This window comes from Somniosus microcephalus, chromosome 1 (assembly GCF_052327205.1).
Source record: "Somniosus microcephalus isolate GS21.2 chromosome 1, FLI_Smic_1.0, whole genome shotgun sequence".
NCBI classification, from domain to species: Eukaryota; Metazoa; Chordata; class Chondrichthyes; order Squaliformes; family Somniosidae; genus Somniosus; species Somniosus microcephalus.
In genome coordinates, this window is record NC_140987.1 from 336,692,719 (window position 1) to 336,706,298 (window position 13,580).

Sequence of the window (13,580 nt, forward strand, 5' to 3'; positions counted from 1 at the left end):
TGGCAGTGTCACAGCGTTCGACAATGAAGTTGAAGATTGGACGACATGTGTCGAACGCATAGAAGTGTACTGCAAGGCGAATGAAGTGCCAGATGACAGGAAAGCGCTGGTATTGTTGAATTCAATGGGTGCAAAAACATATGGCTCACAGCGAAATCTAGTAACCCCAGAGCAGCCAGTGGAAAAGGATTTTGAAAACATAGTGTCAATCCTACAGGACCACTTAGACCCCACACCGCTGCTGACGGTGGAAAGATTTAAGTTTCACAAAAGGAACCAGCATAAAGATGAAAGTAATGCTGAGTTTTTAAAGGAACTGCACAAGCTATCGAAACACTGCCAGGTTGGAACGGGACTAGCAGATACTTTAAGGGACAAGTTTGTGTGTGGGCTTCAAAGTGAAGGAACCCAGAAACGGCTTCTATCAGAAAAGGATCTTACGCTGGACAAGGCTTTCAGCATGGCAGTATCACACGAAGCAGCAGCACGGGGTGCAGCAGAGATACAACGGAGACCGCAAGAATATGGCACAAATGAAATGTCATACGGAACAGTGAAGTGCTATCGCTGCAGCAGAACAACACACGACCATAAGGATTGCTGGTTCAAGGACCAAGTGTGCAGACAGTGTGGAAAAGTAGGACACATAGCAAGAGTCTGCAGGTCGGAAAAGAAAACCAGCAGCAAGAAATCCCCACAGGAGAAGTACAAGAATGTACATAAGGTGACGGAGAGTAGTGCAGATGAACAGAAAAGTGATACAGACTCTGGAAGCAAGGAGCTGGGTTGTCTGAAACTACATAATGTGATCAAAACGGAGGATCACCAAACTATCTGGATCACGCTCAAGATAGCCGGAGTCCAAGTGAAAATGGAATTGGACACAGGATCAGCCCTAACAGTCATAAACCACAGAAATCACAGAAACCCCACAGTGCAGATAGAGGGCATTTCGGCCCATCGAGCCTGCACCGACACATATCCCACCCGATTCCCGTAACCCCTACATCAACACATATCCCACCCTATCCCCATAACCCCCATAACCGAAGGGACTACAAGCGGCTATTCTCACATATACCCTTGAGAAATACAGAGATTGTCTTGAAGACGTACACGGGGCAAAAAGTCTACCCCAAAGGAAAAATAAGGGTGAACGTTATATATAACGGCAAGGAAACACCAAAAATGGACCTATATGTATTGCCAGATGGAGCACCACCACTACTAGGACGTGAATGGATCCGGAAGATACAGCTAGATTGGCATTCCATACAAGCACTGACTGTAGATGCCAAAAAGGATGACAACGTCACACCTGGACGACTGTCAAAAATGCTAACTGACGCACAAGAAGTGTTCCAGGAGGGACTCGGAACACTAAAAGGCATAACAGCGACGATCAAAATAGAGGAAAATGCAAGCCCAAAGTTTTTTTAAGGCCAGACCGGTACCTTATGCGATCTGCCCAGCCGTCGAAGCAGAGCTGGAAGGTTTGGAACGTTCAAAGTGGACTGGAGCGAGTGGGCTACACCCATCGTTCCTGTAATTAAGAGGTCATTGAGTAATACGCCTGGGGAACCAAAGAAGGTTCGCATCTGTGGGGACATCAAGGTGACAGTGAACCCAGTCCTTCACACTGTACAATATCTGCTTCCGCGGATTGAAGATATTTTCGCCTCGCTATCTGGAGGGAAACGCTTCACTAAGATTGATCTGGCCCAGGCGTACCTGCAAATGGAGGTAGAAGAAGCCTCAAAACAGTACCTCACGATCAACACTCATAAAGGTCTCTACCAATACAACTGGCTGGTGTTCGGGGTAGCATCAGCTCCGGCTATTTGGCAAAGGGCTATGGATCAAGTCCTGCAAGGGATTCCAGGGACCCAGTGTTATTTGGACGACATCCTGGTCACGGGCGAAAATGACAGTGATCACCTCGCCAACCTGGAGCAGGTGCTCACTAGATTGAAGGAATATGGGCTCCGAGCTAATCGCCACAAATGCGAGTTTTTCCAGAAGCAGATCTCGTATTGTGGCCACGTTATTGATGAAGAGGGGTTACATAAGTCCCCTGAAAAGATTGAGGCAGTAGTCAAGGCTCCAGCACCGGAAAATGTGTCACAACTGAGGTCGTTCCTCGGGTTGGAGAACTACTACCATAAGTTCTTGCCGAATTTGTCTACAGTACTACACCCACTGAACACCCTACTGCAAATGGGGGTAACCATGGAAGTGGAATGACGAATGTAAACGAGCTTTCCAGAAGTGCAAAGAATTGATCACATCAAAAGAGGTGTTGGCTCATTTCAACCCAGCACTACCAATTCGGTTGGCGTGTGATACATCACCCTATGGCATTGGAGCGGTGCTGTCGCACAAATTCCCGGACGGCTCGGAGAGGCCAGTAGCCTTTGCGTCTCGGTCGCTAACCTCAGCCGAGCGTAACTACGCCCAGATTGACAGGGAGGCCCTCAGCCTAGTGTGGGAGTGAAAAAGTTCAACCACTATCTGCACGGGCAGAAGTTCACCTTGCTGACTGACCACCAACCACTTGTCTCCATCTTTAATCCAAAGAAGGGCGTTCCGGTGATGACTGCGCAACGGCTACAAAGATGGTCCCTTTTTCTAGGGGCGAACCAATATGAAATCGAGTATAAGGGCACGAAACAGCATGGAAATGCTGATGGGCTATCACGCCTGCCACTGCCTACTGCAGAGGAAGCACCAGCAGTGGACCCTGTTAAGTCTGTGTGTTCCAGTTGTATTAAGATTAATTACTGACACAGACTTCAAGAATAAAGTTCAACAGGTCTTTACTAGTTGGAGGTCAGGACTATACTAAATACAATATCACTACACAGTACTTATATACCGGGTGTCACCACCGGTATTACGTATACAGCAGCCAGAGAAAGTAGTACATCTCTTAAGGTGGAACAGGCTTAAGTTCTCTTAAGGTGGAACAGGTTACATACACCACAATCCTCCCTTTTTAGCTTAACAGTCATATCCCCATTTAACATAACATAATAACATATATGCATATATAACTTCAGGTATAAACAGTTCAAAGGTTCAGTCTCTCAGGAGGCCTTCTGATTCGGTTTGGATAACGCCTTTCAGTGGTCTCTGATTCTTGTTGCTGAGGTGACTCTTCTTGTTGGTTTCCTATGTATTGGACGTCATCATCAGGTACAGTCCCTGCCGAGGTAGATGCTTCAGGTTCATTAACGTCTTCCACAGTTGTCTCTGTCGCAACCATGGGTTCGACCCTTGCTCTTGATTCTACCAGTTGATCCGCATGACGCCTTATCACATTGTTACCAATATCTACTGTATACATCAGAGGTCCTTGTCTGGCCCGAATTGTTCCGGACTGCCATTTTTCGTTTCCATAGCCCCTTGCCAACACTGGTTGTCCTACGTCGAAACTTCGAGTGGACTTGTTATTAATATGCCGGAACTGTTTGTTTTCCTCTTCTCTCCACACATTTGGTTTTAACAAGTCCAACCTGGACCACAACCTCCTGTTATAAAACATCATGGCAGGACTTTGGTTAGTCACTGCATGAGCGGCGTTTCGATATGCCATTAGGAAATTGTCCACCTTGTGTTGTAACAGAATCTGATCATCGTTCATGGCCTTTATTGCCTTTTTGAATGTTTGGACAAATCTCTCGGCCAACCCGTTTGTCGCCGGATGATATGGGGCAGAGGTATAATGTTTCACCCCATTCTTCTTTAAGAATTTTTGGAATTCTTCCGACACGAACTGTGGTCCGTTGTCCGAACATATCTGTTCTGGCAATCCGCTCCTTGCGAATATTGTTCTTAACACCGCAATTGTCTTTTCTGAAGTAGTGGTATTCATCTTGATCACTTCTGGCCATTTGGAATGTGCGTCCACCGCAATTAGGAACATGGAGTCCATGAATGGACCAGCAAAGTCAATATGCATGTGTTGCCATGGGGCTGAAGGCCATTCCCATGGGTGTAGCGGTGTGATCGGAGGTGCATTTTGCACTTTTTGGCACCCAGCGCAGCTTTTTGTCAACTCCTCTATCTGTTGGTCAATGCCCGGCCACCATACATAAGCCCTAGCAAGACTTTTCATCTTAATTCCCCCCAGATGACCTTCATGCAGTTCCTTTAGAACTCTTTCCCGTAACTTGGGAGGAATAATCACTCTTGTCCCGTACATCAAAGTACCATGGCAGACGGACAGCTGGTCTCGCCTTGCCGAGAATGCCGGTAACAGAGGATCACAATGTGTTGGCCATCCTTTCACTGTCACCTCGTAAACTCGGGACAGTGTCGGGTCGTTCCTGGTTTCTCTTTCAATACTTGCATTGGTGACTGGTAAACACTCGATGATGGTCGAATGAAATAACTCAACAGGGTCAACTTTCGTCGTCTCTTCTGCTTCAGGTAGTGGCAGGCGCGACAGCCCATCAGCATTGCCATGCTGCTTTGTACCTTTGAATTCTATTTGATATTGATGTGCCACTAGGAAAAGGGACCATCTCTGGAGTCGCTGTGCTGTCATCACCGAAACACCCTTCTTAGGGTTAAAAATGGATACCAATGGCTGATGGTCTGTCAGAAGTGTGAATTTTTGGCCCTGCAGGTAATGATTAAACTTCTTCACTCCCCATACAAGGCTGAGAGCCTCCCTATCGATCTGCGCATAGTTGCGCTCAGCAGAGGTCAATGATCTGGATGCAAACGCGACTGGCCTTTCCGTGCCATTTGGCAACTTGTGTGAGAGTACTGCCCCAATACCATATGGAGAAGCATCACAAGCCAACCGAATAGGCAGTGTCGGGTTGAAGTGAGCCAACACTTCCTGAGGTGATCAATTCTTTGCTTTTGCGAAATGCCTTCTTACACTTTTCGCTCCATTCCCATGGTACCCCCTTCTGTAAAAGAGCGTTCAGCGGGTGCAGTACCGTGGATAGATTCGGTAGAAACTTATGGTAATAGTTAATCAATCCCAGAAACGACCTCAACTGAGAGACATTATCCGGAGCGGGAGCCTTTACAACTGCCTTTATCTTGTCAGGAGACTTAAGAAGCCCCTCCCAGTCAATGACATGACCACAGTACGAGATCCGCTTCTGAAAGAACTCACATTTCTGCCGATTAACTCTAAGTCCATACTCTTTCAGTCTGTTGAGCACCAGTTCCAAGTTTGCGAGGTGTTCTTCATCACCATCACCTGTAATCAGAATATCGTCCAGGTAACATTGTGTGCCTGGAATTCCCTGTAATACCTGCTCCATGGCCCTCTGCCAAATTGCTGGAGCCGATGCCACTCCAAAAACCAGCCTATTATACCGGTACAAACCTCTATGCGTGTTGATCGTGAGGTACTGGCATGACTCTTCTTCAACCTTCATCTGCAAGTATGCCTGCGCCAGGTCTATCTTGGTGAAGTGTTTCCCGCCAGACAACGAAGCAAAAATATCCTCAATCCGCGGAAGCGAATACTGCACCGTGTGAAGCACCGGATTAAAGGTGATCTTGAAATCTCCACAGATGCGAACCTTCCCTGGTTCTCCTGGCTTGTTGCTCGAAGGACGTTTCATAACGGGAACAATGGGCGTAGCCCACTCACTCCAATCTACCTTAGACAGTACACCTGAACGTTCTAGCGCTTCCAGTTCCGCTTCTACAGTAGGTCGTATTGCATAGGGTACCGGTCTGGCTTTGAAAAATTTTGGTTGTGCATGTTCATCAATCTTGATGTTTGCCGTAATTCCTTTCAGTGTTCCCAGTCCTTGCTGGAACACCTCTTTAGCATCATCCAATATTTTGGACAATCGTTTAGGTTTGACATCTGTTTCCCTGGAATCTACCGTTAATGCTTTAAAGGAGTGCCAGTCCATATTCATTTTCCTAAGCCACTCCCGTCCCAGTAGTGGTGGACTTCCTTCAGGTAGCACATATAAGTCCATTACTTGGCTTTCTTCGCCCTTGTGGACCACTTTTACCTCTATCTTTCCGATGGGGTACACTCTTTGCCCCGTGTATGTTTTCAATATAATCTCCGTATCCCGTAGGGGAATATATTGGAATAACCTTTTGTAATCTTTCTTATTCATGACCGTCAATGCTGATCCAGTGTCCAATTCCATCTTTACTTGGACTCATGCTATCTGAAGAGTGACCCAAATTGTCTGGAGATCTGCATCCTTACCAACGTTGTGTACTCTTAAGCTACCCAGTTCATTACTGCTAGCGTCTGAATCTGACTTCTGTTCGTTCGAACTGGTCTTTGTCACCTTGTGCACCTTTATGTATTTTCCTTGCAGTGACTTTTTGTTGCTGGTCTTCTTTCCTGACCGGCATACTTTAGCTATGTGGCCAAGCCTGCCACACGTTCTGCATTCTTGGTTTTTAAACCAACACTGGTTCTGATCATGTGTTGTCTTTCCACAACGATAACATTTTACAGTACTCAAACCCAATTTATTTGTACTGAGTTCCGGTGACCGTAGCTGCATTACTGCCGTGCCTCTCGCTGCGGCTTCATGTGCTGCTGCCATAGTGACCGCTTTCTCAAGCGTCAGCTCATTCTCCTCGAGCAGTCGCTTTTGTGTATCTTCTTTTAATAATCCACACACAAATTTATCTCTTAGCGCTTCTGTCAGTCCCGTTCCAAACTGACAGTACTTTGCTAGCTTACGCAATTCCATTAAATATTCAGCATTGCTTTCATCCTTCAGCTGCCTTCTGCTGTAAAATTTAAATCGTTCCGCTACCATCAGCGGCGTGGGGTTTAGATGATTTTTCAGGACAGTAACAATCTCCTCGAACGTCTTATCCGCTGGTTCATCTGGTGATAAAAGGTGTTTCAATTGCCCGTATGTCTTTGCACCCATTAAGTTCAATAAAGTTAGTGCTTTCTCTGCAGCTGGGATTTTATTTGCTTTACAATAATTTTGTATGCGTTCTACATACATGGCCCAATCCTCGATGTCGCAATCAAAGGTATCAATGTTCCCATGTTTAGGCATCATTGCAATTTATTTTATCCCAAGATGGCGGCTTCCCGCTCTTGTCTTCGTCCTCCGCCTACAAAATGGCGGTTTTCCCGTGCTTGGCGGTCTTCACCCACTGGCTGCAATGGCGTTTGGCATGCCGCTGCTGCCCCCCTTTCCCAGCGGTTAGTAACTCCCCCGACGCTGTCTCCGCTTCACCGTGGCTCCCTCGGGCATTCGCGCTTCCCCGATGTCGCACCTCGCAGCCCTTCTTGCAGCCCGGTTATTAGCACTGGCTGCGTTTGCCTTCACCGCGGCTCTCGCGCCTTCAGCCGCCCCAGACGCTGCGCCTTTTTGGCCCGAAAGCGGCCCGGCCCTTATCACCAGCCGCGATCGATGTCCCCGCGCTGCGCCTTTCGGCCCGAATGCGGCCCGGCCCTTATCTCCGGTCGCGATCGATCTCACCGCCCTTATTCCTCCATCTTCCTCCCCCCGTCTGTACAGCCAACGCAGCCGACTTTCTGCTCGCGTCGCTGACCGGCTTACCCGCCACCGAGGTAGAAAGAAGATAGCTGACTGCCGCTGATGGAGGCTTCGAGTTCAGGATGTCTTCTGCACTCCAGGTTCTCGATGCCTGCCGCGCGACGTGTCTTCCAGCAGGGTGATGAGGGTGGATGCCTCTCTTCGACGCCCGTTCTGTGGACGAAGCCGCCGTGGATATAAACTGCCGCAGGGTAAGAATCGGACTCGTCGCCACTGTTAAGTCTGTGTGTTCCAGTTGTATTAAGATTAATTACTGACACAGACTACAAGAATAAAGTTCAACAGGTCTTTACTAGTTGGAGGTCAGGACTATACTAAATACAATATCACTACACAGTACTTATATACCGGGTGTCACCACCGGTATTACATATACAGCAGCCAGAGAAAGTAGTACATCTCTTAAGGTGGAACAGGCTTAAGTTCTCTTAAGGTGGAACAGGTTACATACACCACAGCCCCTGTTGAAATATTTTATTTGACTATAATTGAACGCTTGCCAGCAACTGACGCTGATATAGAGGAGGAGACCCGAAATGTCCCGACACTGTCTCGGGTATATGACTTGACGGTGAAGGGATGGCCAACACATGGCGACTCACTGTTGCCAGCATTCTCCTCCAGAAGAGAACAGCTGTCAGTATGCCAGGGGACCTTGATGAGTGGATCCTGAGTGGTAATTCCACCCAAGTTAAGGGAGAGAGTGCTCAATGAGCTTCACGAAGTCCATCTGGGAGAGGTGAAAATGAAAAGCCTTGCTAGGGCTTATGTGTGGTGGCCGGGGATCGATCAGCAAATCGAGGACCTGACAAAGAGCTGCTCAGGATGGCAGAAGGTCCAAAATGCACCACCACATGCCCCTCTACACCCATGGAAGTGGCCCTCATCTCCATGGCAACGGGTGCATATTGATTTTGCTGGTCCATTCATGGACTCAATGTTTTTAATAGCCGTGGATGCGCACTCGAAATGGCCTGAGGTGATCAAAATGTCCTCCACCACCACGGAGAAAACTATTGCAGCCCTACGGACCATATTTGCCAGGAACGGCTTGCCAGAGCAGATTTGCTCTGATAACGGACCACAGTTCGTGTCCAAAGAGTTTTGAAGATTTATGAAAAGGAATGGGGTAAGGCATTACACATCCACCCCGTATCATCCAGCCACAAATGGATTGGCTGAGAGGTTCGTACAAACCTTTAAAAAAGCAGAAGGGCCATGTGCGATGACGACATTCCACTGCAGCATAAGGTGGACAATTTTCTGTTTGCCTACAGAAATGCGACACATGCAGTCACCAACCAGACCCCGGCCATGAAGTTCTTTAACCGAAGGTTGAGATCTCGTCTGGATTTGCTCAGACCAAATGTATGAAGAGATGTTGAGAATAAGCAATTCCAGCACATCAATGAGAAGCCGACAAGGAGCTTCAATGTAGGGCAACCAGACTTGGCCCGCGACTACCGAACAGAGAAATGGCAACCAGGAACGATATGCACACGGCAGGGGCCACTAATGTACACAGTGGATGTTGGGGAGAACATTGTGAGACGCCATGTTGACCAGATCCTAGAGTCACAGGAACGAGTCAACCCCATGTCTCGCATACCTGGTGATGAACCCGACATACAGTTAGCATCTACCCCAGAAACAGTAGTATCGGAAGCTGATGAACCAACCGACGACAGGGGGCCAGAATCGCCTTCGCACCAAGAGCAAGACAGTCAGGAAAGGCGCTATCCAGAAAGGATCAGGAAGCCTCCCCAAAGACTGAATTTATAGACTATTTTCAGTTAATGTTGCATGTTAAAAGTGTTAATTGTAATTAGTTGATATTTAATTGTTAAATGAATGTTATGGTACTGTTAATCTAAAAGGGGAGGAATTGTAGTGTATGTACCTTTAAGGGGAGAACTACTTTTTACAGCTCCTGTATACTGTAGTACCGGCAGTGACCACACCTGTATATAACCCTGAGTAGGGATCTGTAGTTAGTTTTAGAGTAACCCTCATCCAGTAAACACCTGTTGATTGTTCTCTGCAGTCTCTTGTCTAGTTATTGAAGGACACACAACATCAAGATACATGGATTTAACACTTACATCTGCTTTTTTCTCGCGTAGAAACTGGAGGCCTTAACACACGGGCAACCCTGTAAAAAAAAAGGAATTTCAGTGCGCACGCGCAGACTCCTGCGCGCATGCGTTCGAGCTCTGAACCCCTTGGTTCAGAGGAAAGGAAATGCCGGTTTTCCACGCATGTGCTGTGCATGCTGAAAACCGGCAAATCCATCGGGCCCACGCGTGAGTACACGATGCTTACTCACACGTTGGGACCCGAATTACTGGGCCATAATCTTCTGATCAGAGGGGAGAGTGTTTCCAACTGAGTGAAACTGACACTGAGACAGAAACTTACCAAACTGGTCTTCCCTACACTGAAAGAGAAGATTTCCAACAATATCCTGCTGATTTAAAATGAACACAATGTAAATCTGATTCCCGGGTGATAACAAATCTGAGTTTCATCTCCTTAACCAGGCTCTGTATTTATTAACAGCAGATGGGGAAGGGTCAGTCAGTCCCACACCATCACTGCACAATATTAAACAAATGGAAAAACAACAGGACCAACACACCAGGTCCTTCGTTATTACTTAATCCTGTGAAATTTCTGACTTTGCAGGCTTATAACCAGAATTACATGTAGAAACATAGTGAATTATTAAAGGACAACATACCTGTGTTACACATACAAGGCCAAGGAAATAAAATAACAAGCAAACACCAGTTGTCAGATAAAGGCACTTTGATCGCAGAACCTTAGGGAACTGGTCCAGCAGGGTTGTTATAATTGTTTCTGATGAAATAAAAAGTTAAATGAGATCAGTAATTAATTAATAATTTACACAGTCTCAGAGAAACCCACCACTGGAGAGACCAAAGTCTTGCAGACCAGAGGAGCTGATGAGGACAGCTTCCTCTATCCATGAGTCCACTTTCTGAAACATTGGAGAGACGTGGTCAGGCTGTCAGCTGTTTACAAGATTATAAGCAGAATATCACCACAAAGCTTGCTTGTGCTTAAGCCGTGTTTGCAACAGGAACGCAGGAATCTGATGATCACCCTCGTGCAGCAGGTTGATAACTTCAGTGTTTTCTTTCTCATGCCGTGCCTTGAAGTCTTTTGCAGCGAGCTCGTCTGAGATGTTGGTGCTGCTGTACCATAGTGGAGAGAAGGGCAAAAGCTCAAGAGGACCCTCAGTGCAGGGCATTGCAGCCTTCCCTCCAGGACACCAGTGTCAATGAGACTAGTGGATGGTTTAATTATCCTGATGGTCTTTTCTGTGGCTGTAATAAGGAGGATGGGGAGGGGAATGGATGGGACAATCTTGTCTCCATGCCCAGCAAGAGGTTTCAGGGAGAGGCAATGAACCCATAGAGGGGCACTGCCCCACAGTAGTGACTGGGAGACCAATCCTGCCTTCTCTCTCGGAGAGTTAAAGCCATTGTAGGTCCATCCATGGATGGCCTCTGCAGAGTAAGATGAAGATGTGGTATCAGTCCTGGAGTGGGGGGCTGGGAACGAATGGACAATGTCCATCCAGAGGAAATGGGGCCGTACTCTCACCTTTATTGTGCTTGCTGTCCTGAGCATATTTGAAACTCCTTACATTTGCAGAACTGAGGCATTAACAAACCAAGATTTATTCCCAAAGCCAGAATGAATACAGTGCTTCCCACCATTCACTAAAGGTTTTTGGAGCCACTGCTCTCTCTGATGTGTATTTCACCCAAACCATAGTCCAGCACTTCATGAATCTCGGAGAATGAAATCTTAAGTATTATCCAATCACAGAATGAAGACAGCATGGAACCGACCAACAGAATTTTGCTTATTTATGGCTTTACACTCTGTGCACAGAGTGAGAGTCTTGACAGTGTGCAGAAAGAGAGAGATCTGGGGGAGCAGATACAGAACCAGAGATCTCTCAATGTGGTCGTGCAGGTTGAAATGGCCATGAGAATGATTCTGGGTTTTTACTCTGGGGTATTGAATATAAAAGCAGGAAGTGATGTTGAATTTGTTCGGGACATTGGTTAGGACACAATCGGAAAAGTGTGTGTAGTTGTGGCAATCTCACTGTAGGGAAGATATTGGAGCCAATGATAAGGGTGCAGAGAAGATTCACCAGAATGATGCCAAGAATTAGAGGTTATAGTTATGAAGAAAGGATTGAAAAATTGGAGCTTTTTCACTGGAACAGAGAAGATTGAGGAGAACTAATGAAAGTTTTCAAAATTATAACAAGAAAATAGAAAAAGATTCTTTCCAATGGTTGTTGAATTGTTAACGGGGATTTTGACGGAAAATTATCACTAATAGATTGAAGTGGGAGGTTAGAAGAAATGTTTCCACACATTAGAAAGTAAATTGACTTAACGCCAATGGCTGTGGAGAGAGACTTAATATCATTTAAATGGAAATTGGATACGTTTCCACAACAACATCACAAAAACAGATTATCTGGTCATTATCATATTGCTGTTTGTGGGAGTTTGCTGTGCGCAAATTAGCTGCCACTTTCCTACATTACAACAGTGACTACACTTCAAAAGTACTTCATTGGCTGTAAAGCGCTTTGGGATGTCCTGAGATTGTGAAAAGCGCTATATAAATGCAAGTATTTCTTTTTTTGAAATGGAAGAATGTGAAAGGGCACATGGAATGGGCGAGGAAATTGGATTAGATTATATAACAGCAGCTAAAGAGCTTGCACTGGCACAGCTGTGATGAGCTGAAAGGCTGACCTCTGTCACGCCATTGGAATGATTCTCAGTAACACGAATTGTATTATAGAAAATATTGGAAATACTCAGCCGGTCAGGCAGCATCTGTGGAGAGAAAAACAGAGTTAACATTTCAGTTCGATGACCTTTCGTCAGAACTGAAAAAAAGTTAGAGATACAACAGGATTTAAGCAAGTGCAGAGGCAGAGGAAGGGAGGAGGGGGGAAACAAACAAAAGGGAAGGTCTGTGATAGGGTGGAAGGCAGGAGAGATTAAAAGACAAAAGGGATGATGGTGTGAGGCAAAATGAGATGGTAATGGAACATGTAAAAGAACAAAAGATGGGTCTAGAAGAGTTGTAAATGGGAAAAGCAGAATCATTAACAACCGCCTCCGAAAAAATGGGGGCAGAAGTCATGATCAGAAATTGTTAAACTCAATTTTGAGTCCGGAAGGCTGTAAAGTATCTAATCGAAAGATGAGGTGCTGTTTCTTGAGCTTACATTGAGCTTCATTGGAACAGTGTAGGAGCTGAAGACAGTGAGGTCAGAATGGGAGTGGAGTGGAGAATTAAAGTGACAGGCGACCCAAAGCTCAGGGTCACGCTTGCGGACTGAATGGAGGTATTCCACAAAGCAGTCACACAATCTGCTTTTGGTCTCCCAGTGTATGGGATTAGGAGGAGCAGGACTGCCGGTATGCTTAGAGTGGACAAGTCACCTGGTCCAGATGGCTTGCATCCCAGGTTGCTAAGGGAATTAAGGGAGGAAATAGCGAAAAGGGCTTGTCATAATTTTTCAATCTTCCCTAGATGAGGGAGAGGTGCCTGAGGATTGGAAAGTGGCAGATGTGACACCATTGTTCAAGAAAGGGTGTAAAGGATAATCCTAGTAACTACAGTTTAACATCAATGGTGGGTAAAGTTTTAGAAACAATAACCAAGGAAAAGATTAACTGGCACTTGGAGAACTTTAAGCTAATTAAGGAGAGCTAACATGGATTTGTAAAAGGCAGATCATGTTTGACTAATCCAATTGACATTTTTGAAGAAGTAACAGAGAAGATTGATGAAGGGAATGCAATGGATGTTGTCTACATGGATTTTCGGAAGGCGTTTGACAAAGTATCACATAGAAGGTTGGTTAACAACATTGAGGCTCATGGAATACGTGGGTCAGTGGCAGCTTGGATAAGGAATTGGCTTAAGTATAGAAAACAGCGAGTTGTAAATGACGGGGGATGGTAGACAGTGGTGTTCCCC

The 13,580-nt window shown here is 46.1% G+C and overlaps 1 pseudogene; it reads right to left on the bottom strand.

The window, feature by feature from the left end:
• The window catches only part of LOC147124922 (sodium- and chloride-dependent neutral and basic amino acid transporter B(0+)-like), a 643,543-nt pseudogene that overhangs the window by 24,461 nt on the left and 605,502 nt on the right, over nt 1-13,580 (bottom strand).